The following is an 18,512-nucleotide window of genomic DNA, read 5'->3' on the forward strand; positions in this document are numbered from 1 at the left end:
AAGCATTATACTTCAAGGGCTGTATGGTTATTTGTACAACAAGTTGGAATGACTATTTGTGGAATCACATTCCAAGTATCCAAATTCTGATATATTTGTGCTGGAAAAAAGTAGAGTGAAACAATAAAAAGGAAGTAAGAAAAATGTTCTTTTTGGTATATTGCTGGCAATTGTTAAATGTCTAGGAATCATGCCTTAAAATTGCCTAGCAAATGGGTAAATACTTATCATATTAGCACAAAGAAAAGAAAGATAATAAAATAAAATTCCAAATCATAATTCAATGCAAGAATTTTTGAAAATGAGTAAATGTTAACTTGACATCTTCCATTACCCTTTAAATTGTCAATTCTTACTGCATAATGAATATTTGGGTTAATTTAAAAATTATTTTATATTTAAATTTATGTACCCATAATCTTAAACTTCCATGTGGACGGAAAACAAAATACTGATCAAGTAAATCATAAATTCATGGGATTAACAACTAAAGTATAATTGTGACTTGTAGCTTTTTCAGTGGAGAAGGCAATGGCACCTCACTCCAGTACTCTTGCCTGGAAAATCCCATGGATGGAGGAGCCTGGTGGGCTGCAGTCCATGGGGTCGCTGAGTCGGACACGACTGAGCGACTTCACTTTTACTTTTCACTTTCATGCATTGAGAAGGAAATGGCAACCCACTCCAGTATTCTTGCCTAGAGAATCCCAGGGATGGGGGAGCCTGGTGGGCTGCCGTCTATGGGGTAGCACAGAGTCGAACATGACTGAAGCAACTTAGCAGCAGCAGCAGCAGCAGCTTTTTCAAAATGTGATTATATAGTTGGCAGAGGTAATCCAAAAGATTATATTCTTCAGTATCTTCTTGCCCCTTCTTGCATTACAATAGAAGTTTTTGTTGGTTGATAATGTCCCAGAATAAAAATGACATTTTCCAGCCTTTTTCTCAGGTAGAAGTGGCCATGAGACTAAAGAAATTTCTGGCAATGTTTTTTTTTAGGAAAGAAGTTGTGAGAGCCCTTTGCTTCTTTTTTTACCCTGCCGTACATCCTGCTGATTAGAATGAGTATGAAATTACTGAAACTCCATCTTGAACCTTAAAGATGGAAGGCATACTCTAAGAACTGCATGTGTACACGCTCAGTAGTGTCGGCCTCTTTGTGATCCTATGGACTGTAGCTCACCAGGATCTCTATCTATGGAAGTTTTCGGCAAGAATACTGGAGCAGCTGCCATTTCCTCCACCAAGGAATCTTCCCCACTCAGGAACTGAACCCACGTCTCATGACTCCTTCAGAGCAGGCAGATTCTTTACCACTGTGCCACCTAGAAAAAGTGAAAGTGAAAGTACCACAGTTGTGTCCGACTCTTTGCAGCTAAACAGTCCATGGGATTCTCCAGGCCAGAATACTGGAGTGGATAACCTTTCCCTTCTCCAGGAGATCTTCCCAACGCAGGGACTGAACCCCAGACTCCTGCATTGCAGGAGAATTCTTTACCAGCTGAGCCACAAGGGAAGCCCCACCCACCCTAAGAACTGTTTAGCCAGAAATCAAGGGTAGTCTAGATCCCACGTGACAGCTGAACAGTCAAGGACTCAATATATATGACTTATACAAAATAACAAAATGAATTTCTATTTTGTTTTTATTGCTACTTTTGAGAACACTTTTGCTCACAATTAAATTTAGTCCTTTTTAGTTCTTATTGCTGTGGGACAGTGTGGGAGTAGGGTGTTGTAGTTTAAAATCTATATAACAGACAAATTTAAGCCTAATGGAAAGTTATATTGTTCATAATAATTTAAAATATTTAAAAATCTTATTCACAGTATCTTTCTTATTCACAGAAAATATACTATGAATTTAATATTTATCATATTTTAATAAAAACAATGGTACCAAAAAAAGAAAACTTGATTCTTTAAAAATACTTTCTTTTCCTCTAATGAGCATGTTATATATAGCTGATATATTATATTTCATTAATACAAGTATAAATATTCCTTAATTATGAGTATAAATATTATTATATACAGCTGACCATAGCCTCAAAATCTTAATCTCTCTTAACATTGTAAAAGATATTGTGACATGCACACTTAAAAATAAAAAGGTATATTCTCTTACAATGGAGTAAAGACAATCTTTTTAACAAGTGGTGCTGGGAAAACTGGTCAACCACTTGTAAAAGAATGAAACTAGATCACTTTCTAACACCATACACAAAAATAAACTCAAAATGGATTAAAGATCTAAACGTAAGACCAGAAACTATAAAACTCCTAGAGGAGAACATAGGCAAAACAGTCTCTGACATAAATCACAGCAGGATCCTCTATGACCCACCTCCCAGAATCCTGGAAATAAAAGCAAAAATAAACAAATGGGATCTAATTAAAATTAAAAGCTTCTGCACAACAAAAGAAACTATAAGCAAGGTGAAAAGACAGCCTTCCGAATGGGAGAAAATAAGCGCAAATGAAGCAACTGACAAACAACTAATCTCAAAAATATACAAGCAACTCATGCAGCTCAATTCCAGAAAAATAAATGACCCAATCAAACAATGGGTCAAAGAACTAAACAGACATTTCTCCAAAGAAGACATATGGATGGCTAACAAACACATGAAAAGATGCTCAACATCACTCATTATCAGAGAAATGCAAATCAAGACCACAATGAGGTACCATTTCACACCAGTCAGAATGGCTGTGATCCAAAAGTCTACAAGCAATAAATGCTGGAGAGGGTGCAGAGAAAGGCAACCTTCTTACACTGTTGGTGCAAATGCAAACTAGTACAGCCACTATGGAGAACAGTGTGGAGATTGCTTAAAAAACTGGAAATAGAACTGCCTTATGACCCAGCAATCCCACTGCTGGGCATATACACCAAGGAAACCAGAATTGAGAGAGACACATGTACCCCAGTGTTCACCACAGCACTGTTTATAATAGCCAGGACATGGAAGCAACCTAGATGTCCATCAGCAGATGAATGGATAAGAAAGCAGTGGTACATATACAAAATGGAGTATTACTCAGCCATTAAAAAGAATACATTAGAATCAGCTCTAATGAGGTGGATGAAACTGGAGCCGATTATACAGAGTGAAGTAAGCCAGAAAGAAAAACACCAATACTGTATACTGACACATATATATGGAATTTAGAAAGATGGCAATGATGACCCTGTATGCGAGACAGCAAAAGAGACACAGATGAATAGAACAGACTTTTGGACTCTGTGGGAGAGGGAGAGGGTGGGATGATTTGGGAGAATGGCATTGAAACATGTATAATATCATGTAAGAAATGAATTGCCAGTCTAGGTTCAATGCAGGATACAGGATGCTTGGGGCTGGTGCACTGGGATGACCCAGAGAGATGTATGGGGAGGGAGGTGGGAGGTTCAGGATTGGGAACTCATGTACAGCCGTGGTGGATTCATGTTGATGTATGCAAAACCAATACAGTATTGTAAAGTAAAATAAAGCAAAAAAAAAAAAAATCCCATGATAGAAAATAAAAAAGTAAAAAGGTATATTCTCAACATTATTTAATCTGTCCATAGTTAAATTTTTTTCTACTTGGGTGGTTCTCTTGTATAATGTTATTTTGAGTTGGATAAATAGTGTTTATACTCCCTTTCCACTCAAAGATGGTAAGCAGGGCCTTGGTGAGATTATCTGTTTGATAAAGGAGTTTAATCTTAGATTGATAGAATATAAAGTCTAAGTGTATAATTCTGCCTTTGTAGGTTGTATTTGCTTTGGTGGAATATATTCATTCTATCATTTATGTAGCTTTTATGTCCGACTCTTTGCGACCCCATGGACTGTAGCCTACTACACTCCTCTGTCCATGAGATTTTCCAGGCAAGAGTACTGGAGTGGGTTGCCATTTCCTTCTCCAGAGGATCTTCCTGACCCAGGGATTGAACCTAGGTCTCCCGCACTGTAGGCAGACGCTTTACCATCTGTGCCACCAGGGAAGTCCCATAATTTTATATACTAGATATTAAAGAGAAAGATTTGTCCTCATCTGATCCATGTGTTTGCAACTATTAATATGTTTTTCTTATGTCTTTTTCTCACCTTATCAATATTATATGTAAACAATATTCAGTATTCTTGTAACAAGTATCAAAAATAGTTTTACTAGTCTAGTAATAGAATTAAGTTATGTTTTATTCCTACTCAATCCTACAATCCATTAGCTAATGGTATATCCCTAAATTTCTTATAAATTATTATCATTTTTTTCCAGATTGTTTACAATAAGACATCATAGCTTACATAACTAAATAGATGAATAAGATTTGTTTTAATAGTATATGCCCACATAACATCCATAGTTCTCTGTAAACACACTAAATAGTTTTTCAAAGCAGAATTTAAAATTAATTAATTATAAGATTGAATGGTAACTTAACTACATTACTTTTTCTCTAAAGCACAATATAGTAGAAAAATATCTACATGGCTTTGTGATTGCAATTAATTTCCCAAATATATTGATTATAGGAGTTATATATGCAAACATTTTCCCCATATCTTTTAATTATGTTTTCTCACTGCAGGCAAACTTAACATGTATTTAAAGCAAAAAAAAAAAAAAAATGCAGAGAGTTCTGTAAGTTCTTCACACTCCCCCTTACCTATTGCTGTTTTCCAAAAATAACTACTTCCAACTGGTTTAGCTATTTTTCTCAAATTTCCTTCATTCCTCTAAGTAACAAATGTATGCTTCTATGTGTTGATTGTTCAACAGGAGGCATTATCTAACTCACCTTTCACAATGATTATTCACAGCAAGCTCCCACAGTATTTATATTTACACAGTCCTACACTTTTGTACTATTATTTAGTGGGTTTTGGTTTGTTTATTTCAGCAAATCAATGCTCAGATCAGTATTTTAGAGTCTTCAACAATGCTGTAAAGTTTGTGATTATTTTTGCTTTCTTGTATAATATTTTGCTTTGTTGTAAATAATTGCCTTGTAATCCCCCCCTTGTTTTCTATGTGCTTATCACTAATTCAATATCAAACTCTTTTTGTAAACCTCCCCTGTGTATGTTCACAAATGTCAAATATTTGACCAATTTTACTTTCTTGATGAAATCTCTGCTAGAACTGATCCAGTCTGTATCCTTTTTACATGGTGTACTATTGTTATCCTGTAATCTTGCACCACTTTACTGAGGAGGTACAGCATTAACATATGACAGCACAAGGCAAGAAGACAAAACAGCGGCACACTGGTTTATGTCTCCTTCCCTCCTTCTTCCAAGGCTGGTTCCTGGGAACAGACCCAAGGAAGAAGCTAGGAAGCCAGCCACACCTTGGGTCTCAGGGAAACACCATTTTCGGCAGAGGATTACTTGGTGTCCTACCAAGAGCATACTGGCTCTCTGGGAAGATGCTGTGTGTTTCAGATTCAGTATTTTAGAAATTACTTTGCTGAAGTCTACTTTCAACCATGTCTGGTGTCACAAGCTAGAGATTTACTTTTTTTCCTCCACTTTTCTTCTGAGGTAAGACAAGTCACCTATTTCTCAGAGTGAAAGAGGACCCCTAAGGTTAAAGTTCTGCCTCTTAAATACATATTTATCCAGTACTATTTCTGGACCTATCTTAAATCTTATTTTCAGAGATTCTAGGTATCAACTATTCCAAAGCCTTTAAGAGGGTTACATGATACATCTCTCTGAGTCTTTCATTTTCACTGTTGTCTCATAACAACAATGTAGTATTACCTTATACATTTTCTCTCTGCTCCAACCATGGTGAATTTCTCCCAGTTCTTTAAAGAATGTTTGAAAATGTTTTTCTTTCTGCTTTTACATACGCATTTCTCACTGCTTAGAACTCTTTATCCACATGTGTGTTGTGTCCTTAGTTGCTCAGTTGTGTCCGACTCCTTGCAACCTCATCGACTGTCACTCACCAGGCTCCTCTATCCATGGGGATTCTCCAGGCAAGAACACTGGAGTGGGTTGCCATGCTCTTCTCCAGGGGATCTTCCCAACCCAGGGATCAAACACAGGTCTCCTGCATTGCAAGTTAATTTTTTACCGTCTGAGAAACTAGGGAAGCTCCTTTATTCACATCAGTTCAGTTCAGTCGCTCAGTCGTGTCTGACTCTTTGCAACCCCATGAATCACAGTATGCCAGGCCTCCCTGTCCATCACTGACTTCCAGAGTTCACTCAAACTCATGTCGATCCAGTCGGTGATGCCATCCACCCATCCCATCCTCTGTCATCCCCTTCTCCTCCTGCCTTCAATTTTTCCCAGCATCAGGGTCTTTTCCAATGAGTCAGTTCTTCCCATCAGATGGCCAAAATATTGGAGTTTTAGCTTCAGAATCAGTCCTTCCAATGAATATTCAGGATTGATTTCCTTTAGGATGGACTGGTTGATCTCCTTGCAATCCAAAGGACTCTCAAGAGTCTTCTCCAACACCACAGTTCAAAAACATCAATTCTTCAGTGCTCAGCTTTCTTTATAGTCCAACTCTTACATCCATATATGACTACAGGAAAAACCATAGTTTTGACTAGGTGGACCTTTGTTGGCAAAGTAATAACTCTTCTTTTTAATATACTGTCTAGGTGGGTCATAACTTTTCTTCCAAGGAGCAAGCATCTTTTAATTTCATGGCTGCAATCATCATCTGCAGTGATTTTGGAGCCCAAGAAAATAACGTGTCTCATGGTTTCCATTGTTTACCAAACTATTTGTCATAAAGTGATGGGACTGGATGCCATGATTTTAGTTTTCTGAATGTTGAGTTTTAAGTCAACATTTTCACTCTCCTCTTTCACTTTCATCAAGAGGCTCTTTAGTTCTTCACTTTCTGCCATAAAGGTGGTGTTATTTGTATATCTGAAGTTATTGATATTTCTCCCAGCAATGTTGATTCCAGCTTGTGCTTCATCCAGTTCAGCATTTCTCATGATGTACTCTGCATATAAATTAAATAAACAGGATGACAATATATAGCCTTGACATACTCCTTTCCTGATATGGAATCAGTCTGTTTTCCATGTCCAATTCTAGCTGTTGCTTCCTGACCTGCATACAGATTTCTCAGGAGACAGGTAATGTAGTCTGGTGTTCCCATCTCTTGAAGAATTTTCCAGTTTGTTGTGATCCACATAGTCAATGGCTTTGGCATAGTCAATAAAGCACTTTGGTAGCACTTGGTGTACTTGTTATTCTATACTTGTGTGCATGCATTCTAAGTCACTTCAGTAGAGTCTGAGTCTTCACAACCCTATGGACTGCTGCCCTCCAGGCTACTCTGTCCATGGGATTCTCCAGGCAAAAATACTGGAGTAGGTTGACATGCCTTCCTCTAGGGGATCTTTCTGACCCAGGAATGGAACTCACATCTTTTGTGTCTCCTGCATTGGCAAGCAGGTTCTTTACCGCTAGTGCCATTCTGTACTTAATGATCTATAATGATTTGTTTATTGTTTTGTTTCCTCATAGAGCATGTTACTACAAACCTAAGTACTATGTGTTTTAGACACAATCTTTCTAAATCTTAGTTTAGTGTTTATATAGTTCAATGTTTATATTCGTTTCCTGTGTCTGCTGTCACAAGATGCCACAAACTGGATTGCTTGAAATGAGATAAATCTATTCTCTCAGTTTTGGAGGCTAGAAGTCCAAAATCTAGAAGGGCCATCTCCCTCTGTGGCCCTTGGGAGAACAGGTCCATTGCCTCTTCTGGACGCATAAATGCATCAGTCTAGTCTCTGCATCTGCAATCATATTGCCTATTCATTGTCTGTCCCTCTAATCTCCGTCTACCTAACTTACATAGGAATACTAGAAATCGGATTTAAGACACACCATAATAAACCATTTGACTTCCTCATCTTCAGATCCATAACTTAATTCCATCTTCAAAGACCTTTTTTATAATTAAGGCACCATTCACAGGTTACAAGAATCAGGACACGGACATACTTTTGGGAGACCATAATTCAACTCACTATAGTGCCTAATCTTAAATGTGTGATGGTAGCACATTTTTGAGATAGTCCAAGTTTTTTCAAAGTGTCAAATTTTTAGTTATATTTTTATTTTGGAAAATGTTAAGGGTGAAGACAAGAGTCACCCTTAGTTGTTTGCCACCTTGGTTTTTTGACAGAATCGATCAAAATATGATAGTAAGTTTCCTTTACAGCAAGACACAGTGTAAGAAAGTGCCCAAGACAACATCCACAGGATCAGAGAGACCATTTATGAGGCTACTGCAGTAATTATCAAACCTGACCAGAGGTAATGTTAGCTTCTATCAGAGGATAGCAGTGGAAGCGCTGATAATTTGTTGAGTTCTAGAAAAGAATTCAAAAAGTATGCCAACACAATTTCTTAGTGGATAAGAAGTGGGTGTAAAAGAAGAGAGCATTGTAAAAGCAGAAAAGCAATGTCTTCCTCCCTAAATACTTTACTCTGTGCAAGAACAATTTTTCTTTTCTCCACCACTTTATTTCTGATATTTCTAAAGTAGTTAATAATCAGAGTAAATGATTGTATCAATGGATAATTTGATCAATTTAGCAAAATTAACAGATGTGGAAGTACGAAGTATATCAAATGAGAGTCAACCTACATATTCTATAATTGTGCTACAAAGAAAAATATTGGTCATAATTATAACAGTAGTAAAGCATCAAGGGCTTTAATACAATATATTGTCAGAAAATGTAACTTACAGGGTAACGTGATGATAGGGACATGTAATGTGAATACACACAATAGGCATATCAATGAACAACAATTATAAAAAATAAAATTTTTGAGAATGAAAGTTCTTCAGAATCACTGGGATTCAACATACCTTACTTACTTAATTAAAACTCATAATAGAGTTTGGTATTCTGAGCAACTAATTCAACATTTTCATTTTAAATTAGGAAATGTATAAATCTTTGAAGTAACATTATATGGTAAATTTTGTATTCTTTTCCATATGTAGATTAGTAAGTTACAAAGTTAATTTCAGTTATTACCACACTTGATGAGAAAAAAAAATACTAATCTCTTACTATAGGTAGGGTGAAGTTTAGTATTTTGTGTCAACTTGGCTAGGCTATAGCCCTGAGGCTGATTAGCTATCTAATCAGATATTAATATAGTATTTCTATAAAGGTATTTTGTACATGCAGCTAACATCTACAATAAATTGACTTTAAGTAAGGTCCATCTAGTCAAAGCTATGGTTTTTCAGTAGTCATGTATGAATGTGAGAGTTGGAACATAAAGCTGAGAATTGAAGAATCTATACTTTTGAACTGTGGTGTTGGAGAAGACTCTTGAGAGTCCCTTGGACTGCCAGATCAAACCAGTCAATCCTAAAGGAAACCAATCCTGAATATTCATTGGAAGGACTGATGCTGAAGCTGAAACTCCAATACTTTGGCCACCTGATGCAAAGAGTCGATTAAGACCCTGATGCTGGGAAAGACTGAAGTCATGAGGAGAAGGGGACGACAGAGGATGAGATGGTTGGATGGCATCACTGACTCAATGGGCATGAGTTTGAGCAAGCTTTGAGAGTTTTTGATGTCACAAGGAGTCAGATAGAACTGAGCGACTGAACTTAATTGAAAGGGAAATACCCTCAATAATGTGAGTGGGCCTCATCAAATCAGTTGATAAGACCTACAGCACAATCGGAGGTTCCCTGAAGAAGAAGAAATTATGCCTAAAGATAACAGCAGTAACTCTAACCTGAGTGTTTGATCTGTCATTCTATTTTATGGATTCATCAGTCCCCATAATCTTGTGAAGCAATTCCTCAATATAAATTTATATCTAGCTCTGTATGTAGGTCATATATATCAGTATAGTTATACCTGTATGTCTATTTACATATCTCCTATTCTGTTTCTGTATTTTTTTAAAACATTGGTTTTTATCCATGGTGATTATGAAAGAAAAAAAAAAAAGTTAGGGATATTTGCCAGGAGACTACAGTGAGAGAGAAATCACAGGATAGTTAAATTTGAACTTCTGACAAAAGAGAAAAGTCAAAGAAAATCATTAGCATATACTTGGTGAAAGGGTGCCAAGTTCAAGCTCTAAAATCAGACAGCCTCTGTCCAAATTCAGGTCCTGCCAATTATAGGGGCTTTTGGACAAGCTACTGACTTCTTATAATTCCAGCTTCCCTTGTGCATAATGACATTATTAATGATTTCTACCTCATGGAGTGTTATGAAGATTTAATGAGATCCTGAATATAAAATGTTAGCACAATGCCTTAACTATAGTGAACACATAATAAAGTTAGTGATAAATACTATTTCTCAGTTTTAAAACGGGAATTATGCCAATTGTAGGTACAAAGAGAATAAAAGGATAACAATTGGGTTGAGGATATCTTATTGACCTTAAAGAGGAAAATAAACGCCAGAAATTTGCATAAAATTCCTATTTCTAACCAATAACATTCTAATAAAAGAGGGGGAGAAAAAACCCCTTTTGAAGTAAATAAAAGCATCCCACAAATGAGAAAATCTTCAAAATCGAAATAGTCTGGCAAGTCAAGTGCAAAATAGAAACCGAAGAAGCAAAAATGAATCTAAGAAATGCTCTATAAAGAATTCTGAAGGCAAGATAAAAGATAAAAGGTCAAATAGAGTACCACAGGAACCTTTGCTTTCAGTTTACTTTGTGTTACAAGTATGTGTTTTTTTTTTGTGTGTGTGTGTGGCATGTAACCAACTTGCCACTAAAATAACAGTAAAGCTATGGTTCGCTCTCTGACACATTCATTCACTATTATGACACAATTTGCTATTCTTTTCTGTCAGTTACTGGGAACATATCATGAGTATAAGTAGAATACAGGCAGTCAAGAGCCCAACGGTATGCGTGTGTGGTGGTCTGGTTTGGATGGAACAAAAATGTATTGCCTGAGAGTCAGTTTCCCACGACTGGTACAGCTCCCTATTAACAGAATCCTTGGGGGAGAAGAGATAACGCATCTCTCTGACCCTGCTCCCCCTTTTCTACAAACGTCACATGAAGCTACTGTTGTCACAACCACTGGAGTGGAAATACAGTAAAGTAATATTTAGATTGGGTATGTTAATGACTTCCTAAGATTATAGCTGTCTTCAAGGAGTTCAGTTCAGTTCAGTTGCTCAGTCCTGTCTGACTCTTTGCAACACCATGGACTGCAGCATGCCAGGCTTCCGTGTCCAACACCAACTCCTGGAGCTCACTCAAACTCATGTCCATAAAGTTGGTGATGCCTTCCAATCATCTCATCTTCTGTTGTCCCCTTCTCCTCATGCCTTCAATATTTCCCAGCATCAGGATCTTTTTTCAATGAGTTAGTTTTATGCATCAGGTGGCCAAAGTATTAGAGTTTCAGCTTCAGCATCAGTCCTTCCAATGAATATTTAGGACTGATTTCCTTTAGGATTGACTTGTTTCATCTCCTTGCTGTCCAAGGAATTATGGATTCAGTATTTTATATTTTCATTTAAGATTTACAAAAAGTTTTCTATGAATAACATGAACGAAAATTAAACGTTTTTACTTTTCTTTTAAACTGTTTCAAGTTTTCTGCTCTACACATAAACTTCCCAGTGCAATTATCTAAAAATCAAATCTATATTTTTATATTTATTTTTATAATTAAATATAACAAATTGTTTTATCATCATGGAGTCTTTTTCTATACTGACTTCTGCTAATAAGAACAGTCATAGAATGAATATATAAATTAACTTCAAATCAAACTGTAGTTGGAATTTTTTGTTTGTTTTTAAAGATTACTCATGTCAACCTCCAAAATATTTCAATTCTGGCAAGTTTTACTAAAGAAAAAATAATGTTAACTACAATTAGCAATTTGACATACATAAAAGGAATATTATGCTAAGGCTGTCTGATTTGATTAGGGAAAAAAAATATTTTGTTGGCACATTTACAAAGTGTTAAGAGGATCTGCCATGATGTAGAGAAAACCTTGTTTAATGACTCAAAACACTAGAGATAATTTCAACCTGCTCTGGCTTCAAGACCCTTACCAAATTGCTGCCTATTCCCACTCCGAACATTCTCTCTCCTCACCACACTTGGTTCCAAGCACCATAACAGATGCTACCATGACCTCCCACTGCAAATATATATTTTCCCCATGTCCCTAGCAGCTTTTTTTGTGTGTGAATTATTTGAAAGCAAGGTAATAGCTAATAAGAGAATTTTGGTCACTTTAATGACAATATGAGTATAACATAGTGGCTATCACTTGCATGTCAGCACAATCTCAAATCTTTATTCTAGAGAGGCAGAGGGCCTTACAGAAAGCCACCATAAAAAATAAAATAATATTCCACTAAACTACCGTGACTAGTTCACTAAGTAATCCTGGATATGAACTGTTAAGTTAGTTAGTTAAGTCGCTCAGTCGTGTCCGACTCTTTGCAACCCCGTGGACTGTAGCCCACCAGGCTCCTCCATCCATGGGACTCTCCAGCCAAGAATACTGGAGTGGGTTGCCGTTTCCTTCTCCAGAGGATCTTCCTGACCCAGGGATTGAACCCAGGTCTCCCGCATTAGAGGCAGACGCTTTAGGATATGAACAGCATTGTTTAAATCTCCTTCAAATTTGCAGTACAAGCAGCAGAGAGTTGTTATCCCATCACACCAAACACACATGTTCTCCAAGGCCAAAAACATCCCAGTTATCTTTTTTTTTCCCCTTTCCTGAAGTCTAAAGTGTTTCCTAAGTTCCAAAGTCATCTTCTAAAGGGAAGATGGTAGAATTAATGACTTTTGGTATAAACTAATTCATGAATATTTGCATTTTTAAAAAAACAATGTCAGGGTCTGCCCTTTCATCTTAAAGACAGTCTATATTCTTTAGAATTTCCTTGACTAATTCTCTGTGAATGGAGTTGTACTTTTCATCTATTGCTGTGACTCTGCTGGATAAAAAACAAGCCCAAAATTTCAGTGACTTTTGAGAAGTAGTACTTGGTTTTTTCTTACAAAAGTGTGCGAGTTAGCATGGATCAATCAGTCAGTTCAGTCGCTCAGTCGTGTCCGATTCTGGCGCACCATGAATCGCAGCACGCCAGGCCTCCCTGTCCATCACCAACTCCCGGAGTTCACTCAGACTCCCATCCATCGAGTCCGTGATGCCATCCAGCCGTCTCTTCTTCTACTGCCCCCAATCCCTCACAGAATCTCAGTCTTTTCCAATGAGTCAACTCTTCACATGAGGTGGCCAAAGTACTGGAGTTTCAGCTTTAGCATCATTCCTTCCAAGGAAATCCCAGGGCTGATCTCCTTCAGAATGGACTGGTTGGATTTCCTTGAAGTCTAAGGGACTCTCAACAGTCTTCTCCAACACCACAGTTCAAAAGCATCAATTCTTCGGTGCTCAGCCTTCTTCACAGTCCAACTCTCACATCCATACATGACCACTGGAAAAACCATAGCCTTGACTAGACGGAGATTTTTTGGCAAAGTAATGTCTCTGCTTTTGAATATGCTATATAGGTTAGTCATACCTTTTCTTCCAAGGAGTAAGCGTCTTTTAATTTCACGGCTGCAGTCACTGTCTGGAGTGATTTTGGAGCCCCCCAAAATAAAGTCTGACACTGTTTCCACTGTTTCCCCATCTATTTCCCATGAAGTGATGGGACTGGATGCCATGATCTTCCTTTTCTGAATGTTGAGCTTTAAGCCAACTTTTTCACTCACCTCTTTCACTTTCATCAAGTGGCTTTTTAGTTCTTCTTCCCTTTCTGCCATAAGGGTGGTGTCATCTGCATATCTGAGGTTATGGATATTTCTCCCAGCAATCTTGATCCAGCTTGTGTTTCTTCCAGTCCAGCGTTTCTCATGATGTACTCTGCATAGAAGTTAAATAAGCAGGGTGACAATATACAGCCTTGACATATACCTTTTCCTATTTGGAACCAGTCTGTTGTTCCATGTCCAGTTCTAACTGTTGCTTCCTGGCCTGCATACAGATTTCTCAAGAGGCAGGTAGGTGGTCTGGTATTCCCATCTCTCTCAGAATTTTCCACAGTTTATTGTGATTTACACAGTCAAAGGCTTTGGCATAGTCAATAAAGCAGAAATAGATGTTTTTCTCGAACTCTCTTGCTTTTTCCATGATCCAGCAGATGTTGGCAACTTGATCTCTGGTTCCTCTGCCTTTCCTAAAACCAGCTTGAACATCAGGAAGTTCACGGTTCACGTATTACTGAAGCCTGGCTTGGAGAATTTTGAACATTACTTTACTAGCGTGTGAAATGAGTGCAATTGTGCAGTAGTTTGAGCATCCTTTGGCATTGCCTTTCTTTGGGATTGGAATGAAAACTGACCTTTTCCAGTCCTGTGGCCACTGCTGAGTTTTCCAAATTTGTTCGCATATTGAGTGCCACACTTTCACACCATCATCTTTCAGGATTTGAAACAGCTCAACTGGAATTCCATCACCTCCACTAGCTTTGTTCATAGTGATGTTTTCTAAGGCCCACTTGACTTCACATTCCAGGATGTCTGGCTCTAGATGAGTGATCATACCATCGTGATTATCCAAGTCGTGAAGATCTTTTTTACACAGTTCTTATGTGTATTCTTGACATCTCTTCTTAATATCTTCTGTTTCTGTTAGGTCCATACCATTTCTGTCCTTTATCGAGCCCATTTTTGCATGAAATGTTCCCTTGGTATCTCTAATTTTCTTGAAGAAGTCTCAAGTCTTTCCCATTCTGTTGTTTTCCTCGATTTCTTTGCATTGATTGCTGAAGAAGGCTTTCTTATCTCTTCTTGCTATTCTTTGGAACTCTGCATTCAGATGCTTATATCTTTCCTTTTCTCCTTGGCTTCTCACTTGTCCTTTTCACAGCTATTTGTAAGGCCTCCCCAGACAGTCCTTTTGCTTTTTTGCATTTCTTTTCCATGGGGATGTTCTTGATCCCTGTCTCCTGTACAATGTCACGAACCTCATTCCATAGTTCCTCAGGCACTCTATCTATCAGATCTAAGCCCTTAAATCTATTTCTCACTTCCACTGTATAATCATAAGGGATTTGATTTAGGTCATACCTGAATGGTCTAGTGGTTCTCCCTGCTTTCTTCAATTTGAGTCTGAATTTGGTAATAAGGAGTTCATGATCTGAGCCACAGTCAGCTCTTGGTCTTGTTTTTGTTGACTCTATAGAGCTTCTCCATCTTTGGCTGCAGAGAAGATAATCAATCTGATTTTGGTGTTGGCCATCTGGTGATGTCCATGTGTAGAGTCTTCTCTTGTGTTGTTGCAAGAGGGTGTTTGCTATGACCAGTGCCTTCTCTTGGCAAAACTCTCTTAGTCTTTGCCCTGCTTCATTCTGCATTCCAAGGCCAAATTTGCCTGTTACTCCAGGTGTTTCTTGACTTCCTACTTTTTGCATTCCAGTGCCTTATAATGAGAAGGATATCTTTTTTGGGTGTTATTTCTAAAAGGTCTTGTCGGTCTTCATAGAACCATTCAACTTCAGCTTCTTCAGTGTTACTGGTTGGGGCATAGACTTGGATTACTGTGATATTGAATGGTTTGCCTTGGAGACGAACAGAGATCATTCTGTTGTTTTTGAGATTGCATCCAAGTACTGCATTTCGGACTCTTTTGTTGACCATGATGGCTACTCCATTTCTTCTGAGGGATTCCTGCCCGCAGTAGTAGATATAATGGTCATCTGAGTTAAATTCACCCATTCCAGTCCATTTTAGTTCACTGAGTCCTAGAATGTTGATGTTCACCCTTGCCATCTCTTGTTTGACCACTTCCAGTTTGCCTTGATTCATGGACCTGACATTCCAGGTTCCTATGCAATATTGCTCTTTACAGCATCGGACCTTGCTTCTATCACCAGTCACATCCACAGCTGTGTATTGTTTTTGCTTTGGCTCCATCCCTTCATTCTTCCTGGTGTTATTTCTCCATTGACCTCCAGTAGCATATTGGGTACCTACTGACTTGAGGAGTACCTCTTTTAGTATCCTACAATTTTGCCTTTTCATACTGTTCATGGGGTTCTCAAGGCAAGAAAACTGAAGTGGTTTGCCATTCCCTTCTCCCGTGGACCACATTCTGTCAGACCTCTCCACCATGACCCGCCTGTCTTGGGTTGCCCTGCGGGCATGGCATAGTTTCACTGAGTTAGACAAGGCTGTGGTCCTAGTGTGATTAGATTGACTAGTTTTCTGTGAGTATGGTTTCAGTGTGTCTGCCCTCTGATGCCTGCCGGGGTCCAGCCCCGGTGGATCCAGGGTGATTCAAAGGTGGGGGGACGGCGTTGGCGTCTTTGGAAAAATACATATTTAATTACAGATATATAGAGAGATTAGAAGCGGACAGTGTAGTAGGAGATAGTGTAGTAGGAGATAGTGTAGTGGAGAAAAGGAGGCTAAATTCAGCCAGAGAAACGGGAGCAAGAAAGAAGCGACATGGTGGAATCAGTCTTTCCAGAAACTGATCCGATTTCTTTATTTTGGGGTTTGCTTATATACCTTTTGTTACACATAGTGATGAATACAGAGTCACACGGGGGACTTAGGGATATTACATCATCTTCTGGCCATGAGTGAGACCTGCTGACAATCTATGATCCTTTCTTTCTCATAACCAAAAACCTTATTTCTTCCAAGGGTGTTTTTTCTTAAACCAGGCACCACCCTCCAGATAAAGTTGCATTCCTATAGGGTGAGGGTGTAGTGAGTTACAATCAAGAAAGGAATTTATTTCACCCAAGGTTAATATGATTAATCTTAAAGGTTAATGCTTATTTCTCCTATATGCTTAAAGGTTAATACTTATTTCTCCTATATGTTAGTTATATTCATTATAAGGGCAGGGAATATGGAGATTTAGCAGCAAACATCAGCCCAACAAATGAAAATCCTTTCACCAATGCTCCCCTTAAGATCTATTTAGTCTTAAGATAGCGATAAAGTTACATTTTTACATGGCAAGGACACAGGGATTTATAATAAAGTACAGTGATCTATTACAAAAGAGAAAATCCATTAACTAAAAAAGTCTAGTATTGCTAACATCAAAAACTACTATATTTCCTTTTCTATATTCCAAATACATTGATTAATATATTCCCAGGTGCCTAAGGATATGGAGGCCTGGCGGCAATCATTGACTCAACAATGAGAAAAGCCCTATGCTACTTAAGACTCTCAAAATACTCCAAAACTCTGTGATGCTTATGGTTAAGAGGTAGTAAACAATTATGTACATAGTGGCAGGAGTATGGATAATCCTGTCACACAAGCTAGTCTGTCAGTAGAGAGGTTTGACCTGAGATATCCTTGTCCCACTCAGAGCAGGGAATTAGCAGCAATTATTGACACAACAAATGAAAAAACCCTTCACCAATATCATTCCTAACCAACCGACTACACTAATAATTTCTAACCCCCCAGAGAATTTGCCTTTAGTAAGTCTAAAACATCTTGTGCCTCTCAGGTTGGGAGGCTGTAAACAATCACTTGTGACCAGATGAACCTATACAGGCGGGCTAGATAACCTTCAGAGGAGTCCTAAGCTGAAACACTCTTGTCACGCCCAGGAATTTTTATTGCCTTGGAGCTGCATGTTTACTCCTTCTCTGAGAGAAATGGTTATGGGGGAGAACATAAAACAGATTCTGGTTTGGGGGTAGATGCTCAGGAACAGGGGGTTTCCTGAGGCTTGATCACGCCTTTGCGTATGCCAAGCCTCCTTCCTCATGACCTTTGCCATGGGCGGAGTTCCTCATGCTGGCCCCCAACAGATGCCCTCTTGTAACACCTACCATCTTACTTGGGTTTCTCTTACCTGGGCATGGGGTATCTCTTTACGGTTGCTCCAGCAAAGCACATCAGCTGCTCCTTACCTTGGATGAGGGGTATCTCCTCCTGCCGCCCTTCCTGACCTTCAACGTGGGATGGCTCCTCTAGGCCCTCCTGCACTCTCACTGGCCTTGGACGCGGGGTGGCTCCTCCCGACCACCTTCCCTGGCCTCAGATGCGGGTTATCTCCTCTTGGCTGCCGCCCCTGACCTCGGATGTGGGGTAGCTCCTCTCGGCTGTTCCTGCGCTGTCGCAGCCTGGTACCCTCGGCTGCTGCCCCTGACCTCCAACATGGGGTAGCTCTCCCCCACGCTTAAGTGCACTGGGCACCACCTCCGCCTGCGCCTAAGTTCGCCAGGCGCCGCCACCACCGCCGCCACCTGTGCTTAGCATGGATAGTTCTATTTAATACAGCAGGTCTATTTCAGCACAGCCTCATGTGTTTCTCCTTCTGGGAGAAGCAAGTAGGAGGCAAGCTTCTATCATAGTGAATGGGAGGAACACAAGTAGACAAGAAAAATCTTGCAAATACACTAAGCCTTCTTCTAATATCCCTCTGTCTAATATGGTAGGAATGTATATTTTACCTACAATGTTTAATGGAAAAAATGGAGAGTGCTCAAAGAATAGTGG

Source organism: Oryx dammah, unplaced genomic scaffold (assembly GCF_014754425.2).
Source record: "Oryx dammah isolate SB20612 unplaced genomic scaffold, SCBI_Odam_1.1 HiC_scaffold_4, whole genome shotgun sequence".
In the NCBI taxonomy this organism is placed as follows: domain Eukaryota; kingdom Metazoa; phylum Chordata; class Mammalia; order Artiodactyla; family Bovidae; genus Oryx; species Oryx dammah.